This window comes from Natator depressus, chromosome 1 (assembly GCF_965152275.1).
Source record: "Natator depressus isolate rNatDep1 chromosome 1, rNatDep2.hap1, whole genome shotgun sequence".
Classification (NCBI taxonomy): domain Eukaryota; kingdom Metazoa; phylum Chordata; order Testudines; family Cheloniidae; genus Natator; species Natator depressus.
The window spans coordinates 345,602,400-345,621,197 of NC_134234.1; positions in this window are offsets into that span (position 1 = coordinate 345,602,400).

Consider the following 18,798-nt stretch of genomic DNA (forward strand, 5'->3'; position numbering starts at 1 on the left):
ACTTTCCTGCTGGGCTCACTCAGCGGCATTGTCTGAAGTCAAGACTGAACTCAAAACCTTTCTGTAAAAGAGCACTGCTTCCTTTCACTCTGAGCCATCCCTCCCCTTGGCCCATGAGCAAATCTGCTCTAGGCAGCCCTTTGAGACAGCATTGGTGACCCAAGTGGAGCTCCAATCTTTTACTCACCATGGAGTAAGATTCACCCTGGGCAGACGACCATCACAAAGGCCCATGCGCCACTGACGTCCCTGCTAAGACCGAGTTTGAAAGTTTAAAATGGGACTAACATTGTTCATAGGCTTCGTACTATCCCCCTGCCAAAGAGTGAAGTTCAGACTTCAAGTCCTGACAGGAAACATACTGGAGGGAATGGAATGATTCAAAGGGGATTGGATCTGACCTGCTGGGAATGGAGGTGGTCAGAATGGAGAAAAATGGATCCCTGCTTCCTAGAACGTTTAGAATGAACTGCCCCATGCCCCCAATCACGACCAGCATGAATTGAAAGGACCAAACTGGATTCCTTTCTTGACACCCACTTGTGCTACTGATGCTGCTCAGAATCACCTTGACATTCATTCTCATTGCAGCACCAATAAAGTCATTGGAATGACACGAGAAATGTAGTTGGCCGAAACAATTTTAAGATGAAAGACAACTGAAGAGTGCAATGTGTAAGTCACGCCCTCTGAGGCTGAGATTAGTCCACTAATCACCAACGCTGAGGAAAACAGCTGCATCCAAAGAAGGACTTACGAAGGCAATCAAGTTTGTTTAGTAACTAATTAGGACCTCCTCACAAACAGCATCGCGGATCCTCCAGGCAGTCCTCAGAACTGTATAAAAGTGTTCACGACTCAGACCTCTTCTAAACACTTCTTTGGATTTCATCTCCTCGGTGAACTGGGTAAGTCCAATTCAACTCAATCTCTTTCTAACCCTGGAGATATCAGTCTAGAGCCTCCTTTTATTTTAGGTCAAATCTTGCATGTAGTCACTGTGATTTTTGTCAGGGATCAGGGTGTTCTTCCCTCTTGTGCAATTATTTAGTTGCAAGTGCTGGTGGATTCAGGATCTGAAGCTAAAGGAGGGACTTTAAGAGCAAGATATGCAATTGGGAAACATATTTCCTGTTAACTGGACAAGAATTAGGGCATTTAAATCTTTTCAGTAACTTATGAAAGTCAGTTAGCCCTTTTTCACTTAGCTGGATTAGGAAGAAATTTTCTCAGATTAGTCCAGAAAGGGCCAATTCAGTGGTTTGCTACTTTCCTCTGAAGCAGCTCTTACTCCTCACTATTAGAGAATCGATGAAGCTGACAAGTGGTGTGACCCATTCGAGCAATTCCTATGTTCTCCTGAGCAGAAATACCCATTGCAGGTGCTTCTCCTCAGATGGTGTAATAGCATGGCGCTCCATGAAAGTCAGTCGACCTGAAATGACTTTACTCCAGTTCAGGAGTTTGTTGTTAGTGATTTGTTCGGAGAAAAGCAAAGTTTCTGTTTATTCATCAGCAAGCTTTGGTGACTCCCAAGGTTTGGAAAACCAAACAGTCACACTGTAATACCGAGCTCAACTGGTTTGCATGCAGAGGTTAAATCCTCAAACAAAAAGAAGAGATTACCTTGATCCCAGCCATGTTATCTTTGATAAATGTCTAAAATGGACCCAAAATCCCAGGTGTCCAGTATAGAAATAGTTGCATTTATTCTAGCCAGTGTTTTACAGAGAAAATCATTCAGAGGATCTCAAAGGGGAGGATCTCAAAGGCCAATTGGGAGGGAAGTTTAGTGTGAGTGGACAAGAGGCGTAGAAAGAGAAAATAGGAACAAATACATGACCACATACAAAGAGATTAAATCCACTTCTCCTCTCTCTCTCGGGACCCATGCCGACCTCACGACAATTCTAACCGAGCTTTGAAGCCTTTCTTCCACTAGCACTTGTACCTTCTCTTTACTCTAACCCCGGTTGTGTGTTTCAGGTTTACCTCCATCCCAGAAAGATGACTTTCTCCAGTCTCTGCTATCCAGAAGGCGGGGTGGCCCGACCCAGTCCAGTCACTGGCAGCTGCAACGAGCCCTGCGTTAGGCAGTGCCCTGACTCCGAAGTGGTGATCAGACCCTCCCCAGTTGTCGTGACCCTCCCCGGACCAATTCTCAGCAATTTCCCTCAGCAGAGTGAAGTGGCAGCCGTAGGCGCACCTGTGGTCGGAGCTGGTTTGGGAGGCTCATTCGGTTTGGGGGGATTGTATGGCTACGGAGGCCGTTATGGAGGGTTGTATGGTTTAGGGAGATATGGTGCCTACGGAGGCCTTTACGGTTACGGGGGATTATTGGGCAATGGGGGATACTGCGGTTACCCGGGCCTTTATGGTTACGGGGGATTATTGGGCCATGGGGGATACTGCGGTTACCCGGGCCTTTATGGTTATGGGGGATTATGGGGATACGGGGGATATGGCCGTAGGTATCTTGGTGGATATTGTGGGCCATGTTAAACCCAGCAGGAACCTCCACGGAAGAAGGAAGAACCAGGAAATGAACAGCAAGATACAGATTCACCCCTGATCTTTTGGGCATGGCTTTCCAAAGTACTGAGCAAACATGGCTCCACTTGAAGTCAGTGGGAGCTGTGTGTGCTCAGCACCTTGGTCTGATAGCCATGCTGCATTTCTAATGTTATGCTTTAGGACTCTTTCTGCCAAGGCTTTCCCAGCCATGTGCTGATTCTTTTATTCACATGAGGACTCATTCTGAATTACACGCAGGCTGTTTACACTGACCCCGCAGTGTGAAGGAAATAGGAGCCTTAAGATAGGCATCATTTATGGTTATTATCACTTTAAGTCCACATGTTCTATCCTTCTTATCCATATGTACCTTTAATGCCTCACTTTGACCTTTCTACGGCCCATGTATAATGGAGAAGCTGCGTAGTCCTCTGCTTCTATTTTGCTTTGGCTCATTTTTCACCCAATAGCGTAAAACAAGGCACTTAAAATTGTTACAGTGGGGACTTGTTTGTCAACCTCTGCAGCTGAAAGAAAGCAAACACAACATCTTGTCTGAAATACATCCCACTGAGGCAGGTGATCGGACGCAGCCCTTCTTGAAATACTGGAAATACATTCTTTCTGCTCTGTAGTATTTCTCCCTGTAACTGTGTACTGCCAATTTCTTTTGCATTAAAATCTCTGCTGCATCATAATATCAGTCTTCTGGTTCTCCTTGTTTCTCCCTCCTTCCTAAAAAATCATGTTGGATGAAATTCCTCCCTTTGGAGACGGCAGCACTGGGCACTTCTCCAGTTGCAATTTTCAAAGCCCTGAGGTGACAGGAGAATCCAGCCCTGGGAGTGGTTGATAGCATTCTGCAGGCCCTGAGTACCAGGGTGGAGTTCCTCCTTGCATTACCTGTTTTAGCAAAGCGTCTTTTCCTGCAAAGACTTAGACAGATTTTCACTTTAAGAATGTAAGTTTTTCCTTTGATTTCAAGAAGACCAATCACATGGTTCGTGGTAAGAGTCTCTGTGAGTCTTTGCAGACAGTGACCCAGGTTTTCGTAAGGAAAGGAAAAGTGGCCACCAGATCAGTTAGTTAACGCAATGTTAACGGTAGACCAGGGGCGACGGATTCTTCCTAAGAGTGTGGGTGTGGCACGAGGCCCTGCTCCTTCCGGGGGCCCATTCCAATCCCTCTTCTGTCCCCGAGGTACTGTCTCCCTGGCCAAACTGAAGCTGGAGCCAGGCTGGGGAGCCTGGGCTCCTCCGTCTGCCAGGGCTGAGGGGCCTCAGAGCAGCCCCCGGTCCGTGTCCACAGCTCCTGGGTCCCACACACATGGCAGGTGGAGGGTCCGCGCATAGACACATATTCAATAATTAGAATATGAAAGAAGTGAATAAATATGCTGAATTCTTCTGGGAACGACTTTTTTGTGTGTGGGTACGTCTGTCCCGCGGTCTGTCAGCAGCGAGGAGGAATCTTGTGCTGAAGCCCAAGTGGGAAGGACCAAAGCTACAGAAACTGCTGAGGAAATGGGAGAGTGTCTCTTAAATTCCTCTCCAGCCGTGCAGGGCAGTTTGCTACCAGGGGTGGGGAGGGTAGAACCAGCTCCTGTCCCATGGCTGTGCCCTCAGGGGATGGGAATGTTTTGCCAGACAGAAGGAAGTTTCTCCAGGTTGCTGGCTGCCAGGATGTTGCAGTTAAGCAAGGAGCAGAACTCACTCTAAAATGCACAGAAAAAGGTGTCCTTGAGCAGAGGTTCTCAAACTGAGGGTCCAGACCCCTCAGGGAGTGGCAAGGTTATTACATGGTGGGGTCGCGAGCTGTCAGCCTCCACCCCAAACCCCGCTTTGCCTCCAGCATTTATAATAGTGTTAATATATAAAAAGCGTTTTTAATTTATAAGGGGGTGGAGGTCGCACTCAGAGGCTTGCTATTTGAAAGGGGTCACCAGTAAAAAAGTTTCAGAGCCCCTGTCCTACAGGGAAGCCCAGAGAAAAGTGGTGAGTCTCGGGGACCGCTGCGGTGGGTGTGGATTGCATGGGCTCTGTAACTGGAGGCAAACCCAGTTCAGAGAGGGAGGAGGGTGCAATGCTTCCCAGTAAAGGGTCTCTTCTGGCTGTTAGCTGTGAGCCCACAGCTGAACAGGGGGCAGATTCCTCTCGAGGGAGCACAGGGGTGTGTGCCCCGGAGGGTGGCAGTGGAGCAGAGGAAGAAGTAAAGACGGGATGTGGGGAGGGGTGTCTACAAGAATGTCTCCTCACTAATTACAGAGGAAGGCTTGCCCAGGAGAAATTTGCTGGATCTGCATCTGTAATCCCAGGGACCCCACCTGTGGCTCAGGTTTTTAGGGGGAACTGTGTAATTGACCTCCCTGTGGGAGCAGCAGACAACTGGCCTCTGGGGAATGGAGAGAGGTGGCCGAGGGTCCCCCAAGCCAGGTCCCATTATTGCAAAATGTTTTTCCTATTGTACTTGTGAAAACTAACTCTGTCCCTTTATGGTGGGGATTAGGGGTTCTTCCAAGCCTTCCCCTGTCAGTGAATATGCTAATGAACCCTCTGAGGAAGGGGAGGAGACAGCCATTTCCCGGGCAGGTAAACCCCTCCCCACAGCTAAGCATCAAACACTGAGTGATGGGGGCGGGCAACTCAAAGGAATCCCAAGAGTGGGGGTGGAATCGAGGAAATGCAACACCCCAGGAGGTGGGCCAGTGACATACAAGGTCCCCATACGCCCTTTCCTTGCCAAACCCCCAATGATGTACCTTTACTGAGGGGATGAGGAATACAGTAAATGCTGAACAAACGGATCTGTTTCGACAGAAGGCGTGGTATGATAATCATACTTGGAAGCGCCTCCGTGTTACCAATTTGCTGGTAATGTTATGTCTCTTACTACACGCACTGTGGGTTAAGATAAAGAATTTGATCCTGGAGGTAAATACTTTAAAAATATGTGACATGCATGATTTTTGGAAGACTTTTTGGTACAGATTAGGAGTGGTAACAAGGAAGTCCTATGAGAACACTGCTTCTCAGCTAGTACCTGTAAACAGGCTTAGAGCTTGGCATAACAGAGAAAGCATAACCAATCTAGACTGGTGTGTGGAAGGGGAAACTGAGACACATCGCCTCATGGCATTGGTGGCTAAATACCTACACTTTAAAGGATATTGATATCTGCATGATGTTAACAATGTTTTAACAGGATGCTTTCAATGGCGAAAATACACCAAAATCTTTTCAGACATCCTGGGAACAGAAACCCAGAACTCTGCAAAAGCACCTATGGATAACACTGGAGGTAGTGTAAGCAAAGCCAAAAATGGATTTTAGGCACACTGCCTCCGCATTGGTCAGTGACCAAACCTCTGGCAGTAGTCGAAGGGGAGAGGTGTGATGTTACACCCCCATATTCTTCATAGAAATATGATTATGATATGAATATGGCATAACTCAGATATAATTTATGTAAGATATCATTGAAAAGGTTTTTGTTTATTTACTGAGGTAATCTGCTTTAATCTGTTTTCTATCCCTTATAAGCATTTAAAATTTACCTTTTGTAGTTAATAAACGTATTTCTTGTTTATAACATAGCCCAATTTGAACAATTCATATCTGGGGGTGGGGGGGAGAGGGTAAGAAGCTATGCACAATTCTCTCTACATTGAGGGAGAGGATGAATTTTTATGAGCTTTCACTGTGCAGAACTTTCTATACAGTTCAAGACAATATTATTTGGGGTTCATCTCCCAAAAGGCGTGTGTATGAGCGTGCTGGGTGAGTCCTCTCACATAGAGCTGACTTCGGTTTGTGTCCGCAGCTGGGTGTGGCCCTCCTTGTGTGTGTGTGCTGCAAGAGGCCGCAGAGCCTAGTCAACAAAACAGGGCAAGGGACCCCAGGCTGGTGGAGCAGGAGAGACTCAGTGAAACCCCAGTACATCGGGTGGCATCCTGTAGAAGGGGCAGGAGCGGCGCGGTCCAATCGGTCACAGAATGGAAGAGCAATTAAACCAGAAGACAAACAGTATGTGGTAGTAGATATTTGAATTAGAAGTAAAGTGGAGTCAAAAATTGTCAAAAAAAAAAAAAGAAAAAAAAGAAAAGAAAAAGAAAAAGGGATAGAAAACAGAGTAACAAGCCTACATTTCCATGGTTTCATGAAGGGCTGTATCCTATCCCCAGTGCCAAAGTGGTGTATTTCTCACACAGTTCTCTTACTTTTTTAGTGCAGTTGTAGAGTCTGACAACCAAGTCTGTCTGCCCCCATTTTTAATGACTTGTTCTACCCTGGCTCTGGCTGCTGCTCTCTCCTTAGCTTGGCCTCCCGCTCAGGGAGCTCCAGCTCACACAGATCCAGATCCAGGATGTTGTTCAAAGTGTAAATGATATCCCCAAGGGTGGGTTCCATATCCAGGGAAGAGGGCAGAAGTGTCTTGCTTTGATTTCAAGGTCCTCAACCTCTTTGAAAGTGATGCAACCGAGCTGATTTACCCCAAGAGAGCACCTTCACTTTCCAATAACAAAATCCCTCCAAAAGTAATAGAGCCCCCGAAACCGGTTCTGACCACAGGGGCTCCTATGGTCCCACTTGGCCCTGCTGAGAGAAATTGCAGTGAATTGGTCCTGGGAGGGTCACAAGAACCGGTGAGGGTCTGATCACCACTTCGGAGTCAGGGCACTGCCTAACACACGGCTCGTTGCAGCTGATAGCCACTGGACTGGGCCGCTCTACCCCACACGGTTTTTAAGAAATCCCAAATTCGAAACTACATTTGAATGAAAATGAAATAGCCCCAAATTGTGTGGCCTTAAATCATGGCCTGATTAAGGGAATGACACGAGAGACCTTGGCCTCCATTTTGTTTAAAGTGACTGTGTGACTCAGTGCAGAGGCGTCAAACCCCAAGAACAGTAGAAACAGAGAGACAACGCAAGACTTCTGACTCCTCCTACAACAGGTGGAGCTCTAAGCTGTTCCCTTTTACACTGTGTTACAAGACAAGGTTAGTAACATGTCTGGTTACAAAACGTTTCCATCCTTTGATCTAAGCATCAACAATAAAAAAGGTTTCAGAGTAGCAGTCGTCTTACTCTGTATTCTCAAAAAGAAAAGGAGGACTTGTGGCACCTGAGAGACTAACCAATTTATTTGAGCATAAGCTTTCGTGAGCTACAGCTCACTTCATCGGATGCATTCAGTGGAAAATACAGTGGGGAGATTTACATACACAGAGAACATGAAACAATGGGTGTTACCATACACACTGTAAGGAGAGTGATCATTTAAGATGAGCTAATACCAGCAGGAGGGGCGGGGGGAGAAAACCTTTTGTAGTGATAATCAAGGTGGGCCATTTCCAGCACTTGACAAGAATGTCTGAGGAACGGTGGGGTGGGGGTGGGGGAAATAGTTTTACTTTGTGTTGTGACCCATCCACTCCCAGTCTCTATTCAAGCCAATTAATTGTATCCAGTTTGCAAATTAATTCCAATTCAGCAGTCTCTCGTTGGAGTCTGTTTTTGAAGGTTTTTTTGTTGAAGAATTGTCACTTTTAGGTCTCTAATCGAGTGACCAGAGAGATTGAAGTGTTCTCAGACTGGTTTTTGAATGTTATAATTCTTGATGTCTGATTTGTGTCCATTTATTCTTTTACGTAGAGACTGTCCGGTTTGACCAATGTACATGGCAGAGTGGCATTGCTGGCACATGATGGCATATATCACATTGGTAGATGTGCAGGTGAACGAGCCTCTGATAGTGTGGCTGATGTGATTAGGCCCTATGATGGTGTCCCCTGAATAGATATGTGGACACAGTTGGCAACGGACTTTGTTGTAAGGACAGGGTCCTGGGTTAGTGGTTCTGTTGTGTGGTGTGTGGTTGCTGGTGAGTATTTGCTTCAGGTTGGGGGGCTGTCTGTAAGCAAGGACTGGCCTGTCTCCCAAGATCTCTGAGAGTGATCCTTCAGGATAGGTTGAAGGACGTCAGGTCGTCCTTCAGGATAGGTTGTAGATCCTTGATGACGCGTTGGAGAGGTTTTAGTCGGGGGCTGAAGGTGATGGCTAGTGGCGTTCTGTTATTTTCTTTGTTGGGCCTGTCCTGTAGCAGGTGACTTCTGGGTACTCTTCTGGCTCTGTCAATCTGTTTCTTCACTTCAGCAGGTGGGTATTGTACTTGTAAGAATGCTTGATAGAGATCTTGGAGGCGTTTGTCTCTGTCTGAGGGGTTGGAGCAAATGCGGTTGTATCGTAGAGCTTGGCTGTAGACAATGGATCATGTGGTGTGGTCTGGGTGAAAGCTGGAGGCATGTAGGTAAGCATAGCAGTCAGTAGGTTTCCGGTATAGGGTGGTGTTTATGTGAACATCGCTTATTAGCATCATAGTGTCCAGGAAGTGGCTCTCTTGTGTGGACTGGTCCAGGCTGAGGTTGATGGTGGGACGGAAATTGTTGAAATCATGGTGGAATTCCTCAAGGGCTTCTTTTCCATGGGTCCAGATGATGAAGATGTCATCAATGTAGTGCAAGTAGAGTAGGGGCATTAGGAGATGAGAGCTGAGGAGGCGTTGTTCTAAATCAGCCATAAAAATGTTGGCATACTGTGGGGCCATGCGGGTACCCATGGCAGTGCCGCTGATTTGAAGGTATACATTGTCCCCAGATCTGAAATAGTTATGGGTGAGGACAAAGTCACAAAATTTAGCCACCAGGTTTGCCGTGACATTATCGGGGATAGTGTTCCTGACGGCTTGTAGTCCATCTTTGTGTGGAATGTTGGTGTTGAGGGATTCTACATCCATAGTGGCCAGGATGGTGTTTTCAGGAAGATCACCGATGGATAAAAAACTGGCTCATGCTGTGATTCACTGTAACTGCGGCTTCTTTATACCTGAGGATAATACTTCTCCACAGGAATTGCAAGTCTGTCCATGTTCCAAGAGTGCGGAATTGAAGCTTAAAAACCTTGTTTTAAGTCATAGCACCCACGGCAATGAAGTCACCAAGTGCACTGTGTGCGCTACTTTTTCTCTCCTTCAAATCACATCTCTCTAATGGGTCACAGTAATGCAACAGTAATTAATTATTCCAGGTTTGTGAAATGAGGTACAGAGTAGTGTATCTCTTCAACATTGCCTTGTTTATACATGAAGATAATAAAGGTCCAAAGGAATTACAAGTGTGTACATTTCAAGCTTGTTCATGTGCAGTGTAGGAATAAAAATCTCAATATACAATTAAGCTGGCACAAATTTTGATACAAAAGAATTTATTCTGCTCCAGAGTTAATACCCACCACTCAGACAACAACTACAAATAAAGGAATTAAGGTGCATTGCAAAACTCTCAGTGGTTGATCGTAGTTCACACTTAGCCCCGGTATTCACTCGGAGTTGAGGTCAAATTTAGCAGCGTTAAATTGATTTAACCCTGCACCCATCGACACGACGAAGCCCTTTTTTTTACTTAAAGGGCTCTTAAAATAGATTTCCTTACTCCACCCCCGACAAGGGGATTAGTGCTGAAATCGGCCTTGCCGGGTCGAATTTGGGGTACTGTGGACGCAATTAGATGGTATTGGCCTCCGGGAGCTATACCAAAGTGCTCCATTGTGACCGCTCTGGACAGCACTCTCAACTCAGATGCACTGGACAGGTAGACAGGAAAAGGACCGCGAACTTTTGAATTTCAATTTCCTGTTTGGCCAGCATGGCAAGTTGCAGGTGAGTGCCGAGCTCATCAGCAGAGGTGACCATGATGGAGTCCGAGAATCGCAAAAGAGCTCCAGCATGGACCGAACGGGAGGCACGGGATCTGATCGCTGTATAGGGAGAGGAATCCGTGCTATCACAACTCCATTCCAGTTTTTGAAATGCTGTCAAAATTTTTTGTCAAAATCTCCCAGGGCATGAAGGACAGAGGCCATAACAGGGACCCAAAGCAGTGCCGCGTGAAACTTAAGGAGCTGAGGCAAGCCTACCAGAAAACCAGAGAGGCGAACGGCCGCGCCGGGTCAGAGCCCCAAACATGCCGCTTCTATGATGAGCTGCATGCCATTTTAGGGGGTTCAGCCACCACTACCCCAGCCGTGTTGTTTGACTCCTTCAATGGGGATGGAGGCAACACAGAAGCAGGTTTTGGGGACAGGGAAGATGATGAAGTTGTAGATAGCTCACAGCAAGCAAGCGGAGAAACCGGTGTTCCTGACAGCCAGAAACTGTTTCTCACCCTGGACCTGGAACCAGTACCCCCAAACCCACCCAAGGCTGCCTCCCGGACCCGCCAGGCGGAGAAGGAACCTCTGGTGAGTGTACCTTTTAAAATAGTATACATGGTTTAAAAGCAAGCATATTTAATGATTAATTTGCCCTGGCATTCGTGGCTCTCCTGGACGTACTCCCAAAACCTTTGCAAAAGGTTTCTGGGGAGGGCAGCCTTATTCCGTCCACCATGGTAGGACACTTTACCACTCCAGGCCAGTAGCGTGTACTCGGGAGTCATTGTAGAACAAAGCATTGCAGTGTATGTTTGCTGGCATTCAAACAACATCCGTTCTTTATCTCTCTGTGTTATCCTCAGGAGAGTGATATCATTCGTGGGCACCTGGTTGAAATAGGGTGCTTTTCTTAAGGGGACATTCAGAGGTGCCCATTCCTGCTGGGCTGTTTGCCTGTGGCTGAACACAAATGTTCCCCGCTGTTAGCTACGGGGAGGGGGGAGGAAAAATGCGACCTTGGAATGAAAGCACATGTGCTATATATGTAATGTTAACAGCAAGGTTTACGGTGAAAGAGTATACCCACTCTTCTATAAAATGTGTCTTTCTAAATACCATTGTCCCCTTTTTTTTCTCCGCCAGCTCCATGTGTTTCAAGGATCACAGGATCTTCTCCTTCCCAGAGGCTAGTGAAGATCAGAATGTGAAAAAAATGCACTCACGATGAAATGTTCTCTGAGCTCATGCTGTCCTCCCACACTGACAGAGCACAGACGAATGCGTGGAGGCAGACAATGTCAGAGTGCAGGACAGCACAAAATGACCAGGAGGAGAGGTGGCGGGCTGAAGAGAGTAAGTGGCAGGCTGAAGAGAGGGCTGAAGCTGAAAGGCGGTGGCAGCATGATGAAAGGAGCCAGGATTCAATGCTGAGGCTGCTGGAGGCTCAAACTAATATGCTCCAGCATATGGTTGAGCTGCAGAAAAGGCAGCTGGAGCACAGAGCGCTGCTACAGCCCCTGTGTAACCAAGCGTCCTCCTCTGCAAGTTCCATAGCCTCCTCACCCAGACGCCCAAGAATGCGGTGGGGTGGCCTCAGGCCACCCAGCCACTCCATCCCAGAGAATTGCCCAAGCAACAGAAGGCTGGCATTCAATAAGTTTTAAAGTTTTAAACTTTTAAAGTGCTGTGTGGCCTTGTCCTTCCCTCCTCCACCACCCCTCCAGGGGCTTCTCTCCTCCACCACCCCTCCTGGGCTACCTTGGCAGTTATCCCCCTATTTGTGTGATGAATTAATAAAGAATGCATGAATGTGAAGCAACAATGACTTTATTGCCTCTGCAAGCGGTGATCAAAAGGAGGAGGGGAGGGTGGTAGGGTGGTTAGCTTACAGGGAAGTAGAGTGAACCAAGGGGTGGGGGGTTTCATCGAGGAGAAACAAACAGAACTTTCACACCGTAGCCTGGCCAGTCATGAAACTGGTTTTCAAAGTTTCTCTGATGCACACTGCGCCCTCCTGTGCTCTTCTAACCGCCCTGGTGTCTGGCTGTGCATTGCCTCAACCTCCCACCCCGCCATAAATGTCTCCCCCTTACTTTCACAGATATTGTGGAGCGCACAGCAAGCAGTAATAACAGTAGGAATATTGGTTTCGCTGAGGTCTAACCGAGTCAGTAAACTGCGCCAGCGTGCTTTTAAACATCCCAATGCACATTCTACCACCATTCTGCACTTGCTTGGCCTGTAGTTGAACAGCTCCTGACTACTGTCCAGGGTACCTGTGTATGGCTTCATGAGCCATGGCATTAAGGGGTAGGCTGGGTCCCCAAGGATAACTATAGGCATTTCAACATCTGAAATGGTTATTTTCTGGTCTGGGAATAAAGTCCCTTTCTGAAGCTTTTGAAACAGACCAGAGTTCCTGAAGATGCGAGCATCATGTACCTTTCCCGGCCATCCCACCTTGATGTTGGTGAAATGTCCCTTGTGATCCACCAGTGCTTGCAGCACCATTGAAAAGTACCCCTTGTCGTTTATGTACTCGCCAGCTTGGTGCTCCAGTGCAAGATAGGGATATGGGTTCCGTCTATGGGAATCCCATTGCAGCAAAGCCATCCACTATGACCTGCACATTTCCCAAGGTCACTACCCTTCATATCAGCAGATCTTTGATTGCGTTGGCTACTTGCATCACAGCCGCCCCCACAGTAGATTTGCCCACTCCAAATTGATTCCTGACTGACCGGTAGCTGTCTGGTGTTGCAAGCTTCCACAGGGCTATTGCCACTCGCTTCTCAACTGTGAGGGCTGCTCTCATCTTGGTATTCATGTGCTTCAGGGCAGGGGAAAGCAAGTCACAAAGTTCCATGAAAGTGCCCTTACGCATGTGAAAGTTTCGCAGCCACTGGGAATCATCCCAGACCTGCAACACTATGCGGTCCCACCAGTCTGTGCTTATTTCCTGGGCCCAGAATCAGCATTCCACAGCATGAACCTGCTCCATTAGCACCATGATACCCGTATTGCCAGGGCCCGTGCTTTGAGAGAAGTCTGTGTCCATGTCCTCATCACTCTTGTCACCGCACTGATGTCACCTACTCGTCTGGTTTCACTTTGCCAGGTTCTGGTGCTGCATATACTGCTGGATAATGCGAGTGGTGTTTAATGTGCTCCTAATTGCCAAAGTGATCTGAGATGGCTCCATGCTTGCCGTGGTATGGTGTCTGCACAGAAAAAAGGCGCGGAACGATTGTCTGCCTTTGCTCTGACGGAGGGAGCGGCGACTGATGACATGGCTTACAGGGTTGGCTAACAGGGAATTGAAATCAACAAAGGTGGTGGCTTTACATTAAGGAAAAACAAAAACAACTGTCATACAGAATGGCCCCCTCAAGGATTTAACTCAAACCCCTGGGTTTAGCAGGCCAATGCTCAACCCACTAAGCTATCCCTCCCTCTGGTATTTCAGGCAGGACTGGTTTCAGAGTAACAGCCGTGTTAGTCTGTATTCGCAAAAAGAAAAGGAGGACTTGTGGCACCTTAGAGACTAACCAATTTATTTGAGCATGACTGAATCTCCATTAAAGTTTTCAAGGTGCCCCTGACACACCTCAGCAAAACGATTGTTGGCCATTGATTTCACGGAGGGAGGGAGGGAGAGGGGAGCAAATGAATACAAAACAAATCTGGTCTATTTCTTGTTTTGATCCACTCCATCTATTTTTTACATCTTTGGCTGGCAGCAGACGGTGCAGAAGGACTGAAAGCCATCCACATCTCCTGGCTGCTCGGCAGAAGACGGTGCAATAGGACTGCTAGTCATCCTCATCTCCTGCCTGCTCACCATAAAATGGTACAATAGGACTGCCTGCAGGACTAAAGAGAATGACCTGGTCAAGTCACCCCGAATTTAGTTCCTGCGCCCATGTCTGCCCAGGTGCTCCTGACCGACCTTACAGAGGCGGCCGGGAGCACCTCGGACACGATGAGGATGGTTTTCAGGCCTATAGCACCATCTACTGCCACAAGGCAATGGGTTGCTGCTGCTGTGTAGCAATGCAGTACTGCGTCTGCCAGCACCCAGGAGACATACGGTGGCGGTGAGCTGAGTGGGCTCCATGCTTGCCGTAGTATGGTGTCTGCACAGGTAACTCAAGAAAAAAGGCGCAAAATTATTGTCTCCCCTTGCTTTCAGGGAGGGAGGGAGGGAAGGGGGGCCTGACGACATGTACCCAGAACCACCCACGACAATGTTTTAGCCCCATCAGGCACTGGGATTTCTACCCAGAATTCAAATGGGCGGCGTAGACTGTGGGAACTGTGGGATAGCTACCCACAATGCAATGCTCCGGAAGTCGACGGTTGCCTTGGTACTGTAGACACACTCCGCCGACTACATGCACTTAGAGCACTTGTGTGGGGACACACACAATCGACTGTATAAAAACGCTTTGTACAAAACTGACTTCTATAAATTCGACCTAATTTCGTAGTGTAGACATACCCTTAGATGAGAAGAAAAGGGGTACTTGTGCAGGGTGGATTGTCTGAAGCTTCCTCCAAACTAAGCATTTCAAAGCACTTCACAAGCACTCACCAAGTTTTATATGCCAAAGAGATGAATAACTCAAAGCCAATAACTTCATTTCTCACACCATTGGAAAACGCACCTTACCCAACAAACAACGCTACAGACAATGAAAACTCTGCAACTGCAACAGGTGATATTTCAAAGCCAATACCTGAACATGATGACAGTAGTCAAGAAGGAGATGTGTCAAAAGTAACAGATGCAGCCGAAGATCCTGTGGATGATCAAGAAACTCAACAGCAACAGGAAGATGTAGATCTTACATAGCAAGAGCAATTTATGAGTACAGCTTTGACTGTAACTGACACTGGAATTATTGACAAGAGAAATGCTGCCCAAATGCAATCTTCTCTTCAAATTAGTTGTTTTGAAATTCCAAGTAACGTTCCACGAGATGCTGAGAATCATGCTTTCCCTACTCGTCTGCTCACAAAAACTCTTCCAAATGGTGAGACCTATACAAGAGACTGGTTATGCTGGAATACGGAAAAACAATCTCTGTACTGTGCACCCTGCTTCATTCACATGTCCACATTTGAATGCATTCTGATGTCATCTTTGTGGATGAAGCTACTTACAATGATCCACCAAACTAATCTGTAATTGAACCATGCCATGCTACACTTGATGTTGAGAGGGATAACACTGAAAGTCTTATCAATGATATTCAACAGATTTGTGAATAATGTGATGTGATCCTGACTGCGTCCAAATTAGTAGCACAGAATATTGGCATTTCATCTGAATCATAGAATCATAAAATATCAGGGTTGGAAGGGACCTCGGGAGGTCATCTAGTCCAACCCCCTGCTCAAAGCAGGACCAATCCCCAATTTTTGCCCCAGATCCCTAAATGGCCCCCTCAAGGATTGAACTCAGAACCTGGGTTTAGAAGGCCAATGCTCAAACCACTGAGCTATCCCTCCCCCCCAATCTGAGTTCTCCACCAATCGCAACTTACCGACTGAATCCGATACCAAGCAGCACTATAGGGTCAATGTCTTCCTTGTCATCATTCACTCTATTCAGTCACGTCTCACATGTCGATGTGAGTCACTGCGTCTAATTTGTACCTTTTGGGGGTTTCTTTGGCAGTTCAACAGACTGAGAAATCAAGATCTACTTTCTGTAGCTGAACAATTTCAGCAACAGTACAACACAGAAATCTCAAAAGATCTCAGTGACGACGTCATCTTCCTCAAACAAATATATTCCACAAACTTTCAATTGGATTGCAAGCCAAAGGAATTGCTTCAAGAAATATTCAAACTTGGACTCAGTGGGGTGTTTCCCAATATCACAGTTGCATTGTGTATTTTTATCAGTTTGCCTCCATCTGTGGCTTCAGGTGAACACGCCTTCAATGTCTTGAAGCAGGTAAAGAACAATCATCATTCAACTATCGGACAAGAGCGTTTGAATGGGGTCACCATGCTTAATATCAACTGTGACATTGCACAAAAGCAAGATTTTTCCTCAACAATTAGTGCATTTGCACAGAAAAAGGCTAGAAAAGCATTTGTTAAATAAAAAAATATTCAAATTATGTCTCACCCTTTTTTTGGTGCCTTATGTTGTTTTCATGTGTCATCTTTCCTCATTTTTATTATGGCTAGGGGCATCAAAAGCTGAGAGGGCCTGGGTACAGTTCTGCTGCCCTCTACTCAGACAACAAGGATAACAACCATTTATTACTCCTGCCCCAATAACAAGGAGACTGGGGATTCAGCACTAGTCACAAGTGATCATTTGGGCAATCAATCCCACCGTGCTGAGTACCCAGGCAGGGTGGGTGTGCCCATGCAAACGAGATCAACTCCTGAAGTCCTTTTCCACAGCTCACCACTAGATGTCAGGAAATAGCTCATTCAGAATCTCTGAAAGAAAGAAAGAAAGAAAGAAAGAAAGAAAGAAAGAAAGAAAGAAAGAAAGAAAGAAAGAAAGAAAGAAAAAGAAAGCGGGACCTATGGAGCTCTTTTGAATCCTTGTGACTCTCTTTGTCCTAAAAATATCCTGTCTCTAAGAAGCATACATACATAAATTGTCTATCATTAATGCCTGGGATTTCCAGTCTATTAAAAAAATATCCCACAGAAAATGGCTGGAATAGCATTTATAATACTAGTTTCCTTGTTTGGCTGTAACCTCTGTGTGAGTGAGGGATGGTCCCACGATAGCCAGGAACGTTCCAAGCTCCTACACTCCCCCAGTGGAATTGGCTAGAGAAAGAACCTGAGTCCTCACTCCCACACCCTTTATCCACAGGATGCCTGACCCCAAGATCTCCCTTTCCACTCTCCTCTGTGGCAGGGACCTTGTAACCCCGACAACACTGGGCCCAGGATTCCTGAGGGGCTCGACCTGCAGTCTGCTCGTGGGCACTTAGGACAGGGGTAGGGTCTCCCCACACGGGGGTGCTCTCTTCACACCAGGCGCTTCCCGGACACCCACTGATCATTACATACAGTGCAAAGCAAAAACAATTTATTAAACAGCAACTAATAAATCAATAAGGGAAAATGGGGAAGGTTAAAGGAACAAGTCACCCCACCCTGTGGGATGAGGGACACCACAAACACCCATCTCTGGAGCGTAAGGGCAGTTCACAGTCTGTTCCTCACCATGCGCCAGGCCTCCTGCCTGGGCCCTGGCTGTGCTGCAGGGATGCTGCGGGTCGGACCCTTGCTCTGCAGGTTCCCACACGTCCTCGGGCTCTAAGGTGGCAGGACCCTTCTTCCCAGCGTCAGGCCCCATCGGGGTTCTGATCCCCGCCTTGGCTGGGGGCGTTTCCCTGCGCTGGGCCCTCTGCGCAGGGCCCCGCCCCCGCCCCCGGCACTGTCCCCAGCTGCTCACCGCACCCGGCTCCGGACGGCTCCAGCCCCGGCCCCGGCTCCACTCTGCCTCAGCCTGGGTGCGGCTCTGCCTCCAGCTCAGCTCTGCTCTCTGGGCTGCTGCTCTGGCCCGTCAGGCTGCTGAGGCTCTGCTCAGCTCGGCTCTGGCTGCTGCTCTCGCCTTAGCTCGGCCTCCCGCTCAGGCAGCTCCCGCTCACACGGAGGACGGGACCCCGGGCTCCTGACTCCTACATTGGCCTCCCCGCCCTGTCAATCAGGCTGACCTGCAGCATTGGCCTTTCCCCATTCGCCTTAGAGACTCTCAGTCTCAGGATCCTGATTTCTCATTGGCCCTTCTCCTTTCTTTTGGTCCTGAGAGAGGGCCATGAAAAAACCCCACTAAGTTTTAGTAAGCGGCCAACAGTCCCCTGAGATCTGCTGACAAACAAGTTCAGTCCAGCATCACATGGTCGTGCTTTGGCTTGGAAGCCTCAGCGAGTCACCAACACTTGCTGATGAATAAACAAAAATGGGTTTTTTTAATCAAATCAAAACACAAACCCGCACCTCCTCCCCAGGTGTAAATCTGCTCTGTTCCATGGGCCTCACTGCAGCTACACTAAGTTAGACCAGACGGGGATCTGCACCTAGAATTACTCCTGCACATGAGAAGATAGCAACTGCCAGGCTGGAAGAGACGAGTGGCCCATCTAAGGCAGTATCCTGTCTCAGTGACTGTCACTCACCAGCTGCTTCAGGACAGAGCGGAAGAACAATGAATTAGTCCTTTTTGGAGAAAACTTGGGGAGTTTCTTCATAAACCTTCTCAAGACTGATTCCCCACTCTGGCACTTCGAGTGCAGAAGGTGGGGACCCTCAAGCATTCTAAAAAATAATACTGGCCACTCCAGGCTTGTATTCAAATTCCAAGGTTACAGTTTATCGCTGACCTTGGGTGGGTAGATGCTGCCACCTCCCAAATGCAAAAACCCTTTCGAAAGGCCAGGAAGGCACACTTAGGAATTCCTTCCTCTGGGGTACCCTCAAGCCATTTCACACACACACACACACACACCCCCAGGGGAAGAGGTGAGAAAGAAAACAAAAGAAATCAGCTGTTGCCACTAGCTAATTAAACAACATGTGCACAAACC